Below are 17,534 nucleotides of genomic sequence, written 5' to 3' on the forward strand. Positions count from 1 at the left end.
TTAAGATCGCTGTAATATAGATCGCTGTAAGACAATGAAGCATCAAGGCATTGCAGATATTGCACATAAATGAATAAGTAAATAAAAGGTACATGTACGGAAAGAAATGAAAAGTTCGATAGTAGCAGAAAAATGAGACAAGGTAAACATCACATTAATATGGCATCAGCATTAGTGTGAACATAAAGCTGAAAACATTGCTGCAATTGTGGTTTACGAGAATCATCAAGTGAAGCATGCAGAAAGTATTAGCCAATATCATGGCCTCCAAGAACTAGAATGCCATTAACTAGAGTGCCCGACAGTGTATACTCCTGGCCGTTTGTGTAATTGAAGTCAACAGAGTATGCCTCCATTCAAGCCAGTGTATCTATCTCTTTTCTGACTTTTACGGCACTGTTTTCGTATGTGGAATACAAACCACGCTGGCAAGGAACAGAACCAACAGATGAGATAAAAACAAAAGCACAAACACAGTGCTCACTGACAATTGTGTGCATTCGCTGGCATGCTTTCCCTTTTAGACACTGTCAAGAGTCATCGGCAGAGCACATGCGATGATGTGGAGAATCCAAGGACGCTGGTCGGTGAAAAGGAGAATGGACGCGTGAGGTGAGAAGCACATGAAGCTTGAGAGCAAAAAATGAAGAAAAATGGGAGGAAGGCAGAGAAGCGGGTATTTCTCACATGGAAGAGAAGCAAGATAGTGTCATCTGCAGACATGCTCTGGGGATGAGAAGCAATACCTTCGGGGGCCACGGACCGGCGTATAAAGGATTCATGCTGTGTGAGTTTACTTTGCTGTTTATTTGTTTTGGGTTATAATTGTGTCTTGGGAGGAATGTTTCTTGACGTGTTCGTGTTGTGTCTCTATCCATTTCTCGAGCGCTAAAATTCGTGACAATTCGCGAGCCTGTCAGGATGTTTTTTCTTGCCCGTAACGAATTTTTGTAATCCGAAAATAGAGTCGGACGAGACACTAGCCTGAGTAAGGGACACTTTTTGAAGGACAAACCGCTGAAATTCATAGCACAAAGAGAGATCTTCCAAAGGAATAAGGCCAAACGTGCCGGAGCGCATGCCAGAGAAAAAGAAATTTTAGAACTTAAACAGAGATTGGCACAAGCAGCAGTGTGTCTGTTGCTTGTTCCAGGCTCGAATCAATGACTTGTACTGGTGACTCACGACACACACAGAAGAAAACCATGCTGAAAAAAATAGGAAAAAATCAATAAAACAGAGGCCAATAAACTAAGGCACTACAAATCATGTGCCACAGAAGCCACGTGTCCCCTGAAAAAGTTTATCAGTTGCAATGCCTTCACAGGTGGCTCTGTGTAGCACAGACCCAAACAGGCATGCTAAAAAATGTCAGCGATTGGTATGCCTTTTTGCGGTATTCAACATTAAACACCTAAATGGTGCAAAAAGGCACACCATGTCGCGGAGGACGGATGTCGCTTGTAAATTGCGCTCCCTGTCTATGTACAGAGTCAGCTCCCCGTCGGCTTTTCTGAGCAGGCATGACGTCAGTGGCACATCCATCTGTAGAAGAAAGAATCAAAGCCCTAACTGAGATTACAACATTTTGCAAGAGGTATAATAAGCTTGATTTTCTAAAATGCCCAGTCTATTTGCCAGGATCTCCAAATGCCCAGGTTTTTCAGCCAGGACATTGCCCTGCTGAATGCCAGAACAGGGCCACATCATTAAAACTGTAAAACTTTTTCATCCTCAAATAATGCTCAGGCAATGACTTACTACAGTAATGGAAAATATACCATTATCTTTGGTCACACAGCATTCAACCCTGGAAAGTTTGATGCACAGTGGAACCTTTTTTATATGACTCATTTCCGTACTATTTTTCGGTGCCAATCTTCGGAATCGATAACAAGAGAAATAGCCCAATACAGTTACGTGTTTTTTAGCGGTCAATATGTCCAATAAAAACACATTCTTTGGGCGCCAATGTTCAGTGCTTTGCCAGACTTCAATCAAATTATACGTTTTCCAACCGCTAGATACGATGTGGATGAGAAAAGGCGCAAGGCACAGACAACCGATCATTAGCCGCCTACTGCAGCAACTTTCCCGCAGTTCCCGTTTGCGCGCGTCACATGAATACACCGCCACACACTCAGTTTTCTCTGCTGGTACCGATAAATTTCATCAGGCGCCGTCGCCGTTTTCTTACTTTATGGTCATTCCCTGTCGTATTCCACCATGATTAGCATATTTACTTATCTGACTGTGCTTGAGGCATGATGTCATTGGAAACGTACTGCATGGTTTTAGTACCCTATAGGGCAAACGCGTCACTACTCTCTGCTGCATGCGGTGCCAACTGAACGTCATCTTTCGCTCTGGCAGAATCGTATTCAGGCGTCAGAGATCAGCTCAATTTCGTTTGGGTTTGCCGTCGCCATCTTTAAACACCAGGCATTAAAACATAGTGCATCTCGCTCCGCCTGGGTCCTACAAGTTTGACGCATGTAGACGCTTCCTGCCACGGTAATTCACACTGAGTGGCCATGTCAAAGCTTCAAGCCAGATGTCTTGCCGGAAGTATAGCTGCTGACCCAGGTCGAATCCAAGGAGTGCAAATTTAAGCTTCCCGAAGGCGCAGTAAAGACAATGGATTGTCTTGGGCTATTCAGGCCCCACTAGCTTGGCGCATGTTTCGACATTTCGAGCCGCAATGTCTCGCCCGAGGCTTCTCATTGTTGATGTAAACTACAGTTGAGTGTGAGAAACTTTTGAGTGAGTAGGCTCGTGGATTTTTCGAGTCAGCACATTTTGTCCTACATTTCTTTTTCAAAACCTTTAGACAAGGTTCTACTGTATATGCACGGTCAGATCGTTAGTGCAAGTGGCACTGATATCCTTGCAGATGTATATTTCTAAAACACCCATCTCTGACAAAACAAAATTGAGCGGTTCTTTGCAGCGAGGCGGCACAAACTTCTATGTTACTAGTATGGGGGTTTATGCAGAGAGTAAAGCGGACTTCAGTTCTCCAACTTCAAGATATTGTTAAAGGGACCCTGAAGCACTTTTCTAACTAACTATAGAATGGCGTCGCTATGAAATTACGTCATCCCACGAATCTCATGGCGCAAAAATTTTTCAAATTCTTCAACTATAACTTATCGCACTGACACCATGCTTTCTGTCCTTTTTGTATCCGCTAGCACATTGGAAGCTACACAGCATAGAAGGCAAGAAGGCAAAGCTGTGGCCATAAATGAAGGTCGCGGAGGCGAAAGGCCTCGTCGTGCCATCACATGGCGCTCACAGTAGACTACGGTAAACAGCACACCGCCGCCATCACGGAGGCCACACGCAGCAGACGCCGCTACGAGCATTGCAACAAGCAAATGATTTTTCGGCCTTTTCGAAATTGCAGACATATATATATATATATATATATATATATATATATATATATATATATATATATATATATATATATATATATATAACTCCAAATAGACAATTATATATTACTGAGAATGTTCTCACAAAAAAAAGAAATCAGCCAATAGCAAAGGTGGGCCAACTGCTTTCAATGACAACATTGGCGCATGCGAGAGCGAGCTACGGTTCGCTCTTTTCCACACAAGATTGTGAATTCGCTACCGCGTGCTGTGCGATAGTATTTGGCTCACATATTCACAGAAACCTTGTTAGCAGATCGGCAAAATGTTTCACTACGTCCAAAGAGTGTTCTATGACCCCTTAAACTATTTTTAATAAAAGTTTTTTTCTACAAGCAGCCTTTAACTATTGAACTCGGGAAACAAAATCACAAGTCTTCATGGTTGATAAGCCATGTTGTTTCATGGATCAGAAACATAAAAGGGGAAAGGCAGATTGACAATGCAATATGCATCTTTTTTCACGCAGTATAATGAAATTGTGCAGCTGTTGTTCAACATGAAAGAGTGATGTTCACATTGTGTTCATATCTAAGACATCTGGCCTACGCATGCAAGAGACACTGAATGCATCCGCTGCAAGTATAAGAATTTAGTCGTGTATTTACTGCAATTTTTATAAACATCTGAATTCACAGACAACAAAAGCAGAGAGAGCATGAGAAAAATGAATAGCTATGCTTAATTTATGTGTACAAATAAGGCTAAACAAAATGAAAGCTTATAAAACCACCTCTTGGCTTTAAGTCATGATGCCATGAAGTGGTGTAAGAGGGGTTATGGGCCAGCCAGTGGCATAGGCAGAAATTTTTTTTTCGGGTGGGGGAGGGGCCACGCACTTGACTGGGGACGAGGCAGCAGGGCTGCGCTAGCCACATACTAACAAAGAAATTTCAGGAGAGACACGTGTCTAGTGTGCTACCCCCTGGCTACGCCACTGGCACAAGCTGCCTGTTTCTATGCTCACATACTGACATGGCCGATGCTGGCTAACAACTTGAGGGCTAATCGTGTACACAAACCATCAAGGAAATGGCCAGAGGGATAACGCCGCAGTAGCTTAATCAATAGAACACCGTATACACAGTGCAGAGATGCGAGTTTGGTTCTCACCTGGGGCATGTCTTTTTGTTCATATTTATTTGTCGTTAAAATTTTTTTACATTTCAATTAAACATAACAATTAACTTCCCCTACAATTTTTCAGCCTTCGCGTCTGTCACATCATATAATTGTGACCAAGAAAACTCGAGCCCCTTGGTTTCTCCGTTCTCGCTTCAGACCAAATGTTGTCGACTTAAGCTTGCAAAAGTGCTAAATACCTTAGTGCTTTTACCAGCGCATGTATGCATAATAAATTGCACTTGTGTGTTTACCTGAGCTTGGGAAGGTACCGCAAGCAAAAGACGAGACTTGAAGAAAGGGACAACACGAAGCAGTACGGACAACTGATTATTTAATCAAACAAACGCCACGCTTTATAGATATGACACAAGGGTGCACCCAAAAAGCAACGTAAAAACCAATAAAAAACAGAGAGCGACCTTCAACACGAGTGCGATACAAATACTAAGAAAGCGCCGACAGACTACTGAGGCACCGAACACATGTGTCTACCATAGAAAGTTCTTCTGAGAAAGTTCTTTATATAAAGTTGTTAGAAACCTCAACTGACGGCGAGCTAACGCAATCACCATCCTTAAAGCGTCGCATGGCCACTGCTTCTACAATACCTCTTTCCAGCTGGCCATTTTTTCTGCCAATAATCGCAGTCTTTGAAAACAAAGGAGAGCATCCCAAGCAACTACGGCAACGAGTAGCCAAGTTTGACCCTCCAGCAGCCCCCAGAGAACGTTCATGCTGACGCAAGCGAATGTTAATGCACCTAGCGGTTTGTCCAATGTAGTTTCAGCTGCCCTTTTGTGGAATCTTGTTTATGAGACATGTCGTGCAAGGCACATGCGAATTTGCATGCTTCGTTTCACAGCAGGCGGAGCACGTGGTTCCCCTTTAAACCATGCTACACAACTTCGAAAGTTTACAAGGGATGACAGGACATCAACGCCATGTTTACTAGAAATCTTTGTAAGATTTTGGGAAACAGCACAAAAACTAAATACTAGAAATGGAATGATTCTTCATAGACAGCTCCATAGTCAGGACAAGCTAATCCAGAAGTTATCCATGGGCTGCAACGAGCTTGCTAATTGTTCGTGCGTTGGTTTGTGCTGCTCTGTTATAGACCAATGGGCAGTGGGTGTCTCGGTTTAATAGAGAACGTGAAAAACCGTCAGAGAAAGCAATGTTGCTTGAAAAGAAGCTCCAAGTTCTTGAGCTCGATCAATGTGGCTTGTCCAAGACATAGGTAGCAAAAAAGTTCAGCATCCCGAAGTCGACACTGTTGCGAATATTGAAGAACAAAGCAACCATCCGAAGTGCCGCCAAGAATGGAACATTCCGTTCAAAGCAGTTGAGGTTGCGGACAACGACATATGAAGAACTGGAAAAGGTTCATTTTCTGTAGTTTAAAGGGTGTGCAGAGTGCCAAGTTTCTGATTAGCGGACCCATTATGGAGCAAGCGACGGATGGCTGAGCGGATTGAAGAAGCGCCATGGCTTTGCCCTCAAGCGATCTTCCTTCATGCTGAATGTGATGACCCTATTCCCAGTGCAGTCGCACCAGACGGTGTAGCTAAAGAAGCAGTTCAACTTTTGCAGTACTATGTTGAGCATGAGTGGTGTGCACAATTTCCAGCAAGCCTCTTAGGCATGCACACTTACTCTGTGATCAAGTAGCTCATGAAAGTTAAGCAAACGACAATTGATTTATTTTGTTCTGGCCATCCAGATCAGTGAGGGTTGGTGAAAATTACATAAAGTTGTTCTTCATGAACTATGCATACCTTGCTTAAAATTGAGCACTTTAGGATTGCTTTCAAGTTCCGTTTAAGAGGAGTCCACTCTAACATTTGATTTGATTGGAATAGAATATTTAGAGAGCTTGCTAATTGTAATTGTAATTTGAAATTAATCAAATCGAATAGTCAGCATGTAGAAATACGATTATTTATCATGAAGTTTTCGAATAGTTAAAACCTTCTTTTCTGGGTAATGGAACACAATTTCAGCAGAAGTGCTATAAATTTCAGACTGGGGGCCATATAGTAGAGATAATACAAAAAAAAATTATACAGCAGAGTGCATTATACATGGTTTAGGGTGAGGGAGCTAGACCAATTATTTCTGAACTGCAATCATCCGCACTCTAGATTTCCAGAAATGTGAACAGATCGTCTATTTGTTCGAAATGGGGGGGGGCGACATTTCCGCATTTAATAAAGAATGATTGATAAGGTGAAACTTTATGAAAGAATTATTAACGTTGTCTTTACTAAGATAGCAACATCGGTTTATATTAATTGTAAGAACTGCTTATGATTTGAAAACTATTTGAAAATTATTCGATGCTCAATGTGTCAGGCACGTCTCTATCTATTTATGATTCAGTCTCAGAAATTGGTATTTGCGCACCTCTATAATGTCATTAGTGATCTTTAGCAGAAAAACTTACTGGCTCCTTCGGTGTATTTTGTTACACGTATCTGCTATTCAGCATATGACCTATATCTTAGTCCTACTGCCTACTGCCTTAGTCCTATTGCCATGCATACTGTACTGACATGGAGATACCATCAGCGTAAATTGAAACAAATACATATTATATAATCAGTATCTCTGTTGCACATAATTAGAAGAAAAAGTAACCCATATAATCTCTCTGCAGCCAGTTTCTATGCCTAACGTAGTCCCAAGTGCACGCATTGGGTAAGCATGAAGCACTGGACAAGTTTGAACAGATTCGTTATTTACAGCATAAAAAGACAGACAGAAAGAAATGTAGATATGACCCGACCAGACTTTAAAGCCCCTTTAGTTGCAAGACAGTGCTGTCAACGTACTTTTGCACTGTCTTTGTCCTTTTGAACTGTAAATCATGAACGTATATGTGCTGAGAGGTCTGAATTAGGCCACTGTTACAAACGCCTGTCAACCGAAGGAAAAAACAACGCATTGGAGTAGTTTTGGATTTGTTTGCAATCGAATATATGCGGACAGTAGATCGATGCTCATAATAAAAGAATCATATGTATTTAATAATAAAATTGATAATCTGTGATGAAGATGTTAAAAGAAGGATAAATTCGCCCTAATGCAACTGCAACTGTTTTTTATGACCGCGTTCTTTTTTTCAGTCGAGAATGTATTAGGCCATATTGCACGAAAGGCGCGGTTTTAGAAACACAATCAACCTAAAGATTCCACATGCCACAATAAACCCATTTTTAAGCTCACTACACATAGCAAAGGCCGCAAATGCCTTAGTATTTCACAACAGCAGTAACACAAAGCACTACAAATAGTGAACTAGTTATTAGGAAAACTGAGTCTTATGTTCTGATAGTTTTTCACAATTTCACTTCCAGAGCGAATCAGTGCTAAATCATACGAGCTCTTGCAAAAGTTATTGTTCCTCTCTAAGTTAGTGAGAATATCGGTCCATGCAATTGCCACCATCATTCACCACTGAATGCGTCGTGTTTTGTGCTGTCACCAATGAAATTCTGGATAGACTCTAGCTCGGCTTGCCAAAGAAGCTTGACAAAATCAAATCTGAGCTAGTCTTGACACCTTCTTATACTACCTCGTATATATCCAACTTTTTGTCTGTAAAGTTCCAAGACATATTTACTTTCTTCTGTAGAAGTGATTCCCTGAAGCATTTGTTTGCAAGTGTGTGTAACACCATCTTTAGAACTAAAATGTTTGTTGGGTTACTTGCTGCAGCGGTCATGACAGCATTATGTGATGAAAGAACCTTGTGATTAGTCGGCGCGTACCACTGTGAGTGACTGTGAAAGTATGGACGTCCCTCTGGAACGTGTAAAGATGCAGTTCTCAGTGCAGTTTGACAAGACAGAGGGATCTGTATGAGCTTCTTCTTGACACTTATGGCCATGGGATATCATTGTGAACAATAGTGTTCAAGTGCCCAAACTAGCTTGCCTTGGGAGGAATGTCGGCAGTAGATTACACAGTACTGGGGCAACATTTAACCTCACAGAATGATGGCATGGTTTGGATCAGGGAAATCGTACCGCAAAACCTCACTGTTGCAGCACGCGTGCTATCAGATGCCCTCGACATCAGCAAGACGACATGTTACCAAATTTTATGAGAACATAGGAAAATGAAACCTTAATGAAAGACTAGTGCCGCACTCCCTCATTCAGGATTATCAGAACACGAGTGTAAGTTTGTAATGACTTGCTCGTATACACGCCCAGGAATGGTACATTCATCAACAACATCATGACCGACGACAAAACATAGTGCCTTCATTACAATCCTCAAAAGAACAGGCGGAGCAATAAATGATGATAAATGATGGTTTATGAGCTAGCCGACATCAATACAGCTGTAGCGACAGCAGTCCAAAGCAAAGACGATGTTCATACTTCTTTTTTGATGCCAGAGGTGTTGCACAAGAAGAGTCATTCAGAAGGGCTGACACTATGTGGAATTTTGTATCGGTGTTCTCAAATGCATGCGTGACGCATTTGGACGTTGTCCTAGGTATTTCTGTACAAGGAGTGTTCGGGATGAGAATGCGAGGGTGCACACTTTCCTGTGCATGAAAATTTGCTGCGACACTCAGCATAGCTGCACTCTCATGTCTGCTACACTTTTGATTTTACCCTGTGTAATTTTTCTTGTTTCCCATAAGAAGAAAGCCTTAAAAGATGCTAGATAGAAGGCGCTGAAGCCATTAGGGATGCAAAGAAGCTTTAAGGATAGCAACGAAATTGACAGCCCTGCCAATAAAAACCTATTCTATTTGCTAGACACGAAGAAGCGTTGCAAGCTGAATATAGAATGTAAGCTACAATGTTCAAATGTTGAATCCTTTTTTATGGACTCAGTCTCCAAGCTTTATGGACAAAGGTTTTACCAGAGTCCTTCAATCCTTCAATACTTTGTTTTGGTGAAGAAACCTCCACAAAGGTTTCACTTAGGAATAGAAAGTGCCACAAGAGGCAATGACATTACTAGAGAGCAACAGTTTACACGCTGGGATAGCCGGGGAAGCACAATTACGCCAATTTTTCGCCAGGACGAGCACTTCCCACACACATGATTAAACCATTTTGCAGGCTGAACGTGCAACAGGAACTTTTGGCCAAATACTTTGACGTGCGATGCATTTATCTAATTATACGCCACCGTGATTATATGATAAATCTGTCCCACCAAATCACATGACTCGTTGAAAAAGTTCTGGTCAACGTTGTGACCGTGATGGCAGCTGGTCTTGCCCTTACTCCTAACTGTCCCTTAAGCAAACTACCCAGCACAACGAACTACCATAGTACAAAGTGCTGTAACATGTAAAGTGCAACTATTCATTATAAGAGGTATATGCATGTCTCATATACGGAAATTGTTGTTTTCAGTCGGAAGAACTAATTTAGTACAATCATTCATAGATGGTGTTTGACGTTTTAAGCTAGGGCGACGAGAGACCGCTTTAGAGCAAGGCTTCAGAACCTGCAGCCTTGGGCTTATCAGAACTGTCATGTTAACACAGGTCATGGTTGCATGTAGGAAAACCATGGCCCGCATTGTCAACCTGCTACCTCTCCACAGCTGCCTGTATAAACATAGTACTTATAAGTTCTGATGTTCTGACAGTTTACTCGCTGGCTTAGTGGACAAAAGCCATTCCGTAACAATTAACAATGTCACACAATTTAACAAAACCAATTACGCGAAATGTTGGGGCCAACAACCGGCCAATGCATGGCACGGTTTCAACCACCTTTGAAGCAAATATTTTTGTATACGTTTGCAGAGCTCTAGCTCCGAAAACAACCATGTAACAAATACCATTCAGTTCATTCAAGAAGATCGGTATGCACTAACACATATGACAAGCTAATAGGCATAGTTAGGCAATCATTAACAGAAGAATAGTGATGCTCACCAAGTCTCTTGTATTTCCACCGACACTGTCAAGGAGGTGCGGGTACTTTAGTACCAGCCCTTCCGCTGCGGTTCTGTAAAGCTGTCGTGATTTCTACCTATAAGCAAACTGTAGATATCTTTATGTAGTGTCCGTGCAGGGTGGAAATTAAACGTAGGAGAATAGTTAAAAAGTTCAAAAAGAATTTTACCTCTGGCTATCCTGTTATGCCACTCAGGTAAATATCATTAATACCACAATGAGAACACATGACTGGCTGCATGTGAAAGCACGACATACCAAGCTAGCCTGAAGCGCGCCTGAAACAGGCGATCCACAATGGCACGGCGCATTGGCACACTGATTGGTATGCCCCTCGACAACACCTCCTCATATGGCCCAAATGATGGCAGCACAAAATTTATGAAGTCATGTCAATCTTCGATGGACACAGGTGCCGCCTCTACTACCGTGAATCCCAAGGTACGAGCACTGAAAGAAAGCTCACATATGTTAAAACTGTGGTATAAAAGTTTTTCGAGGCTGCAACAAATGACATTGGCATATTACTGTTGTGACATGTTCAGTCTTACATGCGTTCAAGACCCCATATGTTTGAAGTGGCTGCCGAGCTGGCACGATGCACCTCGGTGCTTGTGCAGTCCTGTGGAGGGCTTTTGCACCGCAATACAAAATGACCCTTGTGCAACAGGTCCTAGTTTCTACCTTAGCAGAAACCTGTTAGAGTAAATAAACTGTACTGTAAGATGACGTAATGCGTTTCAGCTCATAAAACTCTACCAAGACCAAAAAGCAAGCGTGAAAGCCATATAGAGCATTGCAAGAAGCAAGAATGTATGCACAATAGCATGAAAGCTTAGCAGGTGAAATGTTCATTTCCGCTTTGTCTGCAGGATGGATAATAAGCATGGTAACTGCAAACTGTTTGGTGTATTGCAGAACAAATATGTCTGTCGGGAGTTTCACCAGCTGTATGCCTTATGAGCTGCTGATAGCGGCACTGGGCTTGGCACTCTGGTAACATTATGAAATGTGCTTTGATCCCTCAGCTGCAACTGTATGAGCACAATCACAGCATTTCCACTTCTTTTCTCATGCTTGTATGCACAGCATGGGAGTCTTCTTTGCACTGTTTACATTTCTTTCACCTTAACTAAACATATTTATTTCAACAAACACCATATCTTAATGCCTGGCCAGCATGAAACCCCAGCTGTCACGTTCATAACACTGAAACACAATATCTTCATTCATTAGTAAAACATGACATCACCTTATTTAAACTGCAGTTTATGGCAATTGACAACTTGTGTATAACATTACCACATCACTCAAGAAATGTAGCTCTCTCACGCAATCCTACAACACTTCGTAGGTGCGCTATGCACTATGGGGACAAAGCGTACGTCGAACGACCCGGCATATATAGTGTGGGCTTTTAAAAATAGCCAGGCTGTTCAACGGTTTGTTAGTCACATTTTGAGCACTACAAAAGAACAATAAAAAAGATTTTTGCCTATACTCCTGTCTCTTTCATGAGAAACCTAGGATGCACTAGGATCGAACTTATGGCTTTGGTGCTGCCAATATTGCATTCATGTGTAGCGATCCACCAAAATTATGATGTAGCTCGCAATGTGCTAATTTCATTTAAACACATTAGTCACAAGTGAAGGCTATTGCTTAGCTGTGAGAGTCTCAAAATGTAGAACATACATATCATGCTTTAATATTTTTTTCTGAAAACAAACTGTACCATAGAACTGAAAAAATATGGTATTTGCAACACAGCCTTTATGAAATATTGTTTGTCTCCATGTATACATGCACCATTCCCACGCTATCAGCACTCACTTCTGCAAATGTATGAAGTAAAAATGGCGATGTGATTGTCTAAAGCACTGCCAATGTTTGAAACAAAATAGTCACCTGTGCTTGTGGTACCAGCTGCCTCATCAGTTTGGTTTTTGCCGTGTTATATATAGACGTGTCCGGCTTCCCGATCATTGCCATATATCTGAAGCTAAACCATACATTTTATATGTAAGTGGCAAAATAACAAATAAGTTCCCGATAGCACGCAATGAAACAAAAATTATTTCACCTCTGAATACTTCAGCTGGCAAGCAGCTACTCCAGGACGGACATATAAAAACTAATATACAGATGCACTGACAAGCATGTGACCTTAATCCATTCCTCGCTATCGAGTAATGGATGTGTATGCATTAAAAGTGACTAGTGAATATTTAACATCTAAGCTGCAGCACAGCGGTGCACGCACATATTTCTGACTTCATATGAGAGAAATATGAATTTAGGATTAAAAAAAGAAAACGCCGTGTATAGAGTGAGGATTATAGCGCTGAAAACACAAGGACGAAGAGAAGACGTGGCACACACAGGCGCTTGTGTGTAGCGCCTGTGTGTGTCACGTCTTTCTTTCGTCCTTGTCTTTTCACGCGCTATAAGCCTCACGACGTAATACCAACAATCCGAAATAACTGCATTACAGCGCTGTATAGATGCAAAGCTGTTTTGTTTTTGTTTTTTCGTTTTATCTTGTGGAAATAGACTCGCTAAACTAATTGAGAGCACAAGACTATCACATGCGCTGCATTACTTAAAAATAAGTATACTATCTATACGCGAAATCGCAGTGCGGTATCAGTTCATCAGAAAAGCGTTACTAATTAACTTAACTGTTATTCATGCGGGCACATGTTCTGACTGCGTGAACAAGGCTAGGCAATAGCGAACTCATATCCATGCAACAAGAATTGTGTATTTAGCAGCAGTTTCCAGACAAGAGCCTCAGAATCTACAGTGGAATGCATTGATGTTTCATCATCAACACAAAGATAAAAGCACGTTGGATGTTCTAGCTTTCGTTATTTGTGTTTCGCAGAAGTTTCGCTTTCCCCTGTAGCTTTCTCGAGCTTTGTTTCTCGGCCATGTCTAAGGCATAGGCCAGAAGCGCATTGCGTCTCCAACAGTGACAACAATGCCGTTGTGAGCAGGGGCCTTAATATTTTTGAGCAGGCCCTCATAAGGCCGGGAAGAGTTGTAGGGATAATCGTAGCTTGTACCTCTCCCTCGGCGACCCAATTCAAAATTTCAACAAAGTGCGTGTAACCCTTTTGTTCTTTTGTAAGTTCTTTGACCGGTGTAAGTTCTTTTGACCGTGATCGAGTCGGGTGCAAATTGCTCGAACCCGAAAGGGGTCGATCGCGATTGAAAGTGCCTGCGCGACACTGCGGTATTAAAGTTCAGTGCCTAAGATTCTTACCAACGTGCTGTCAGTGATCATTGCCAAAGATGACAGTGCCGTGGGCAACTCTTTTTGTAGCTCTGTCTGCAACGTTAATTTTGCCATTCTTGAGCATGGCAAAGCTAGCAACGCTGACTGCCATAGCTCGCGCTGGTTAATCAAAGGCAGTGAAATGCTCAAGCTACTCAGCTGAGGTGTGGTTCTCTTGACTAGCGCAGCTCAAAGCAACAACTGAAAACGCCTGTTAAATTGGCATTACCATGTGGCATGTCGTGGCGCTAGTGTCTGCAGGAAATATGTCAAATTTGTTATTAGAAATAATTTTTCGCTTACAGTATTGCGTAATTTTTTTCAGAGCATCTCGGAGAAGCAAAAAATTACGATTGTGATTCGTTCAATAGCACCACAAATCATAATCATTCATATGCGAAGAAATATACGAACTTGTCTAGCCTCAGCAAAACATTCATTCCAAAAAGAGGTTCATTAAGTGTACTCTGAAAAATTGGCAACAAGTTCACTGTTTGTGAACAATACCTATTTAACTAATCGAAATAAACGTGGCGAGGCGACACAGGATGCGATATAAGTTCAAGTGGTTGCCGATGTACCACAGCTACTGAGCTTTCCATCATTAGAAAGTTCCAGTAATTTTTCAGTCATATTTCGGAACATATCTGATGTTCGGTGTTTTCTAGATTTGTAGAGGGGGGGGGGAAGGTCTACTACTTTATTTCGTAGGAATAGTTTATTAATAGTCCATATATGTACATATACATTGTTCATTGATAGTAACCTCGTATTTCGACAGAAACAGTAAAACCCCACCCTTTGCTGCATTTACGGAGTTGCTCGCGACCACGTATGTGCTTGCTGCATTAAACCGCGCGTTTTTTGAAGTTACAACAGCCGTTGAACAAGCTTGGGACAGAGAAATCCTGCGAACCAAATGTTTGACTACTTCGTCAACATATGTTATTAAAGCGGTTGATTCCTTTTACTGAAAAGGTTCTTACGCTTCAGCACCCTTGCCGAGGAGGTCCATACCATCGTCTGTCTCAAATTTGCTCACTTAAACGCCGCACAATGCTATGTCCGACAGCATGGTTTCCTATACCTTCTGAGGCTCGATACATGGGCCATGAACAATATTGAGCTATTACAATGCAATTTGATGTAATACATTTTGATGTATTGAATTCATACATAAATATTCAGTGGTCCAGGCTCCGCAGTTCATATACACGAAAGTATTTATTGAGGGGTGACTGTATGCGTTTCCTGTGTTTTATTTTGCTCTTTTCAGTTGATTTCGCAGCCTAACCCACCCGCAAATTTCACCCCCATATTTAAGTTGGTACGCCCCAAACTAAAGTATTTGCTATGGAGCCCTACGTACTCCATGGGAACGTTGCGAGGCTTCTAGCGTTAAAGACAATTCTGGTTCCAAAATTTCTGGGTAACCGGCAAAGAATGCTGTCCATTGAAAGTGACGCGCACAAAGACAACAGCGGTTTATCAACATTGCATGTAAGCGTGACTTTGCTGTCGTTCTGGCTGTGACGTCGTGTCTCACTTTTTGAATGCGCACCCAACGAGAAATATGTCCGTCACGTGAGACGATGATTGACTCATACCCCCTTAAGCAATGGCCCATACCACTGTGAGCAAGCAAAAAATGCAATTGCTCATACCCACGTAAGGCAGAGGCCACAAGTGCTCAGCAAAGTGAAGCGAGCAGGGCATACATTCATTGAAATCACCCATATAATACACAGAACGGCGTATGTTTCAATAAAGAACAAGCTGAAAACAAGCATCTGAAACATCACCAAAGCATTGCATACACCCCTAAGCAAATGTAGTTATGGTTTTGCAACAGCTTCGCTACATTAACCTTAATTCACGTTGACATAAAAGGTCGTGCGCTCGACTCCCACCAAAGTTCTAGGGTTCCAGTGCCGTAATTAACTATGGCTACATATATAATTAACATAAAATTAATAAACACCAATGGTCGTCGGTTCAAGTACCATTATGAACTGTATCCTAACTAAACCTACCTCATCATGTTCATAACATCTTTTCTAGTAATTTTGTTGAGACGCCGGTAATCCACACAGAACCTAACTGAACCATTTTATTTCTTGACCAGCACAACAGGGAATGACCAGGGACTACAGGAAGGCTGGATGACTACGCTGAAGCATGTCGTTAACTTGCTCCATAATTATACGACGCTCCACTGGTGACACACGGTAGGGACGCTGTCGCAAAGGGGTGTTGATTTCGGTGTCAATTCTGTGAACAACGGTGTTCGTTTGACCTAACGATGCTTGGTGGAAATCAAAGGAACTTCTGAACTCATTCAGAAGGGTAACGAGCTGCGCACGTTGCTCCGGAGAGAGGTTGCTGTCGATGGAAGGGAAAATACTTCCGAGGACACGTCAGCAGATGCAAGATGCGGTGTCAACGCGTTCAGCTCAGGCATCGGAATAGGCTCGGAAGAATCAATAGGAACGTTCACACCATCGGCAATTGACTGAGCGTGGCCAAGCGTCTCATTGCGGCCTAACGTGAGAGGCATCAGGCAATGTCGGAAATAAGTATTCCGGAGGCATCCTGGTGAAGTGCTAGGACCGAAAATGGCAGCGACGCATGGTGGCGGTGACTGAATACGTCAGACGGGGAGAACAGAACTGTAGTTTCAGAAATGGCAGCCCAGTAACAGGAACAACGACGGCACTGAGAGGGAGAAGGGCAGTGTCATTAGCCTCGACAAGCTTGTAAACACCAAGAACGGGCACATGGGCAGAAGGTGCATCGCCAAACACAGACAGTTCCACCTGAGCGCGAGCGCAGTCTATAACGGCGTGATGGCGCGATAAGAAATCCCACCTAAGGATCACATCATGTGGCCACGAAGTCAACACAATAAACTCAATGTCGTAGAGTACGTCTACAATGAGGAGTTTAGCTGTGCAGGCTGCAACAGGATGAATTTGGTGTGCGCTTGCAGTATTGAGGGAAACCGCTGTACGTGGCATTGTCAATTTACGAAGAGAGCGGCAAATTTTCTGACTAATGAGGGATATAGTGGCACCGGTATCGACGAGCGCAAGAGTTTGAACACATTATGCAAAATAGAAGTGAGGCGTGCAGACAGGACACAAGAGTAGAGAAGCGGACAACACGAACGCCGACTATCAACTGAAGAGGGCACTGAGGCGAAAAAAGAAAGAAGGCACAAAACTCATCTGCGCATGCTCAGGAATGGTAACACCACGTGTGAATCGGGTAAACGTGCCGGCCTACGTGAGAGATAACTGTTAAGGTACTTAATCTCTTCCTTATGTAAAGTAATCGAAGGCTGACTCACGCACGCACTTCCACCATTATAGATATGCCATGCCTCTACCATAAGACGTGTATCTTCATTCTTATGCCTGTACAATATCGCGCATTCATCTAACTCTGGCGTGCAGTTACAATCTCGGCAATGAAGCGAAAGATTAGAAGGCGATCCACCGGTTAACGACCTTTTATGTTCCATTAGCCTCTGATTGATACACCGTCCCGTTTGCCCTACGTAGAACAGGCCACAGCTAAGGGGAATTTTATAAACCACACCCATACGACAGTCAGTAAAACAGTTGTTCTTATTGTGCTTCACTGCACAAATATCTGTTCGTTTTAGTCTCCTTTTTAGTCTGTGCGGCAGCGCATATCTTACCTAGCTTATTGGGAGCAGTGAAAGCAACATTAACATCATATCTACTAG

This window comes from Dermacentor variabilis, unplaced genomic scaffold, assembly GCF_050947875.1.
Source record: "Dermacentor variabilis isolate Ectoservices unplaced genomic scaffold, ASM5094787v1 scaffold_15, whole genome shotgun sequence".
Taxonomy (NCBI): Eukaryota; Metazoa; Arthropoda; class Arachnida; order Ixodida; family Ixodidae; genus Dermacentor; species Dermacentor variabilis.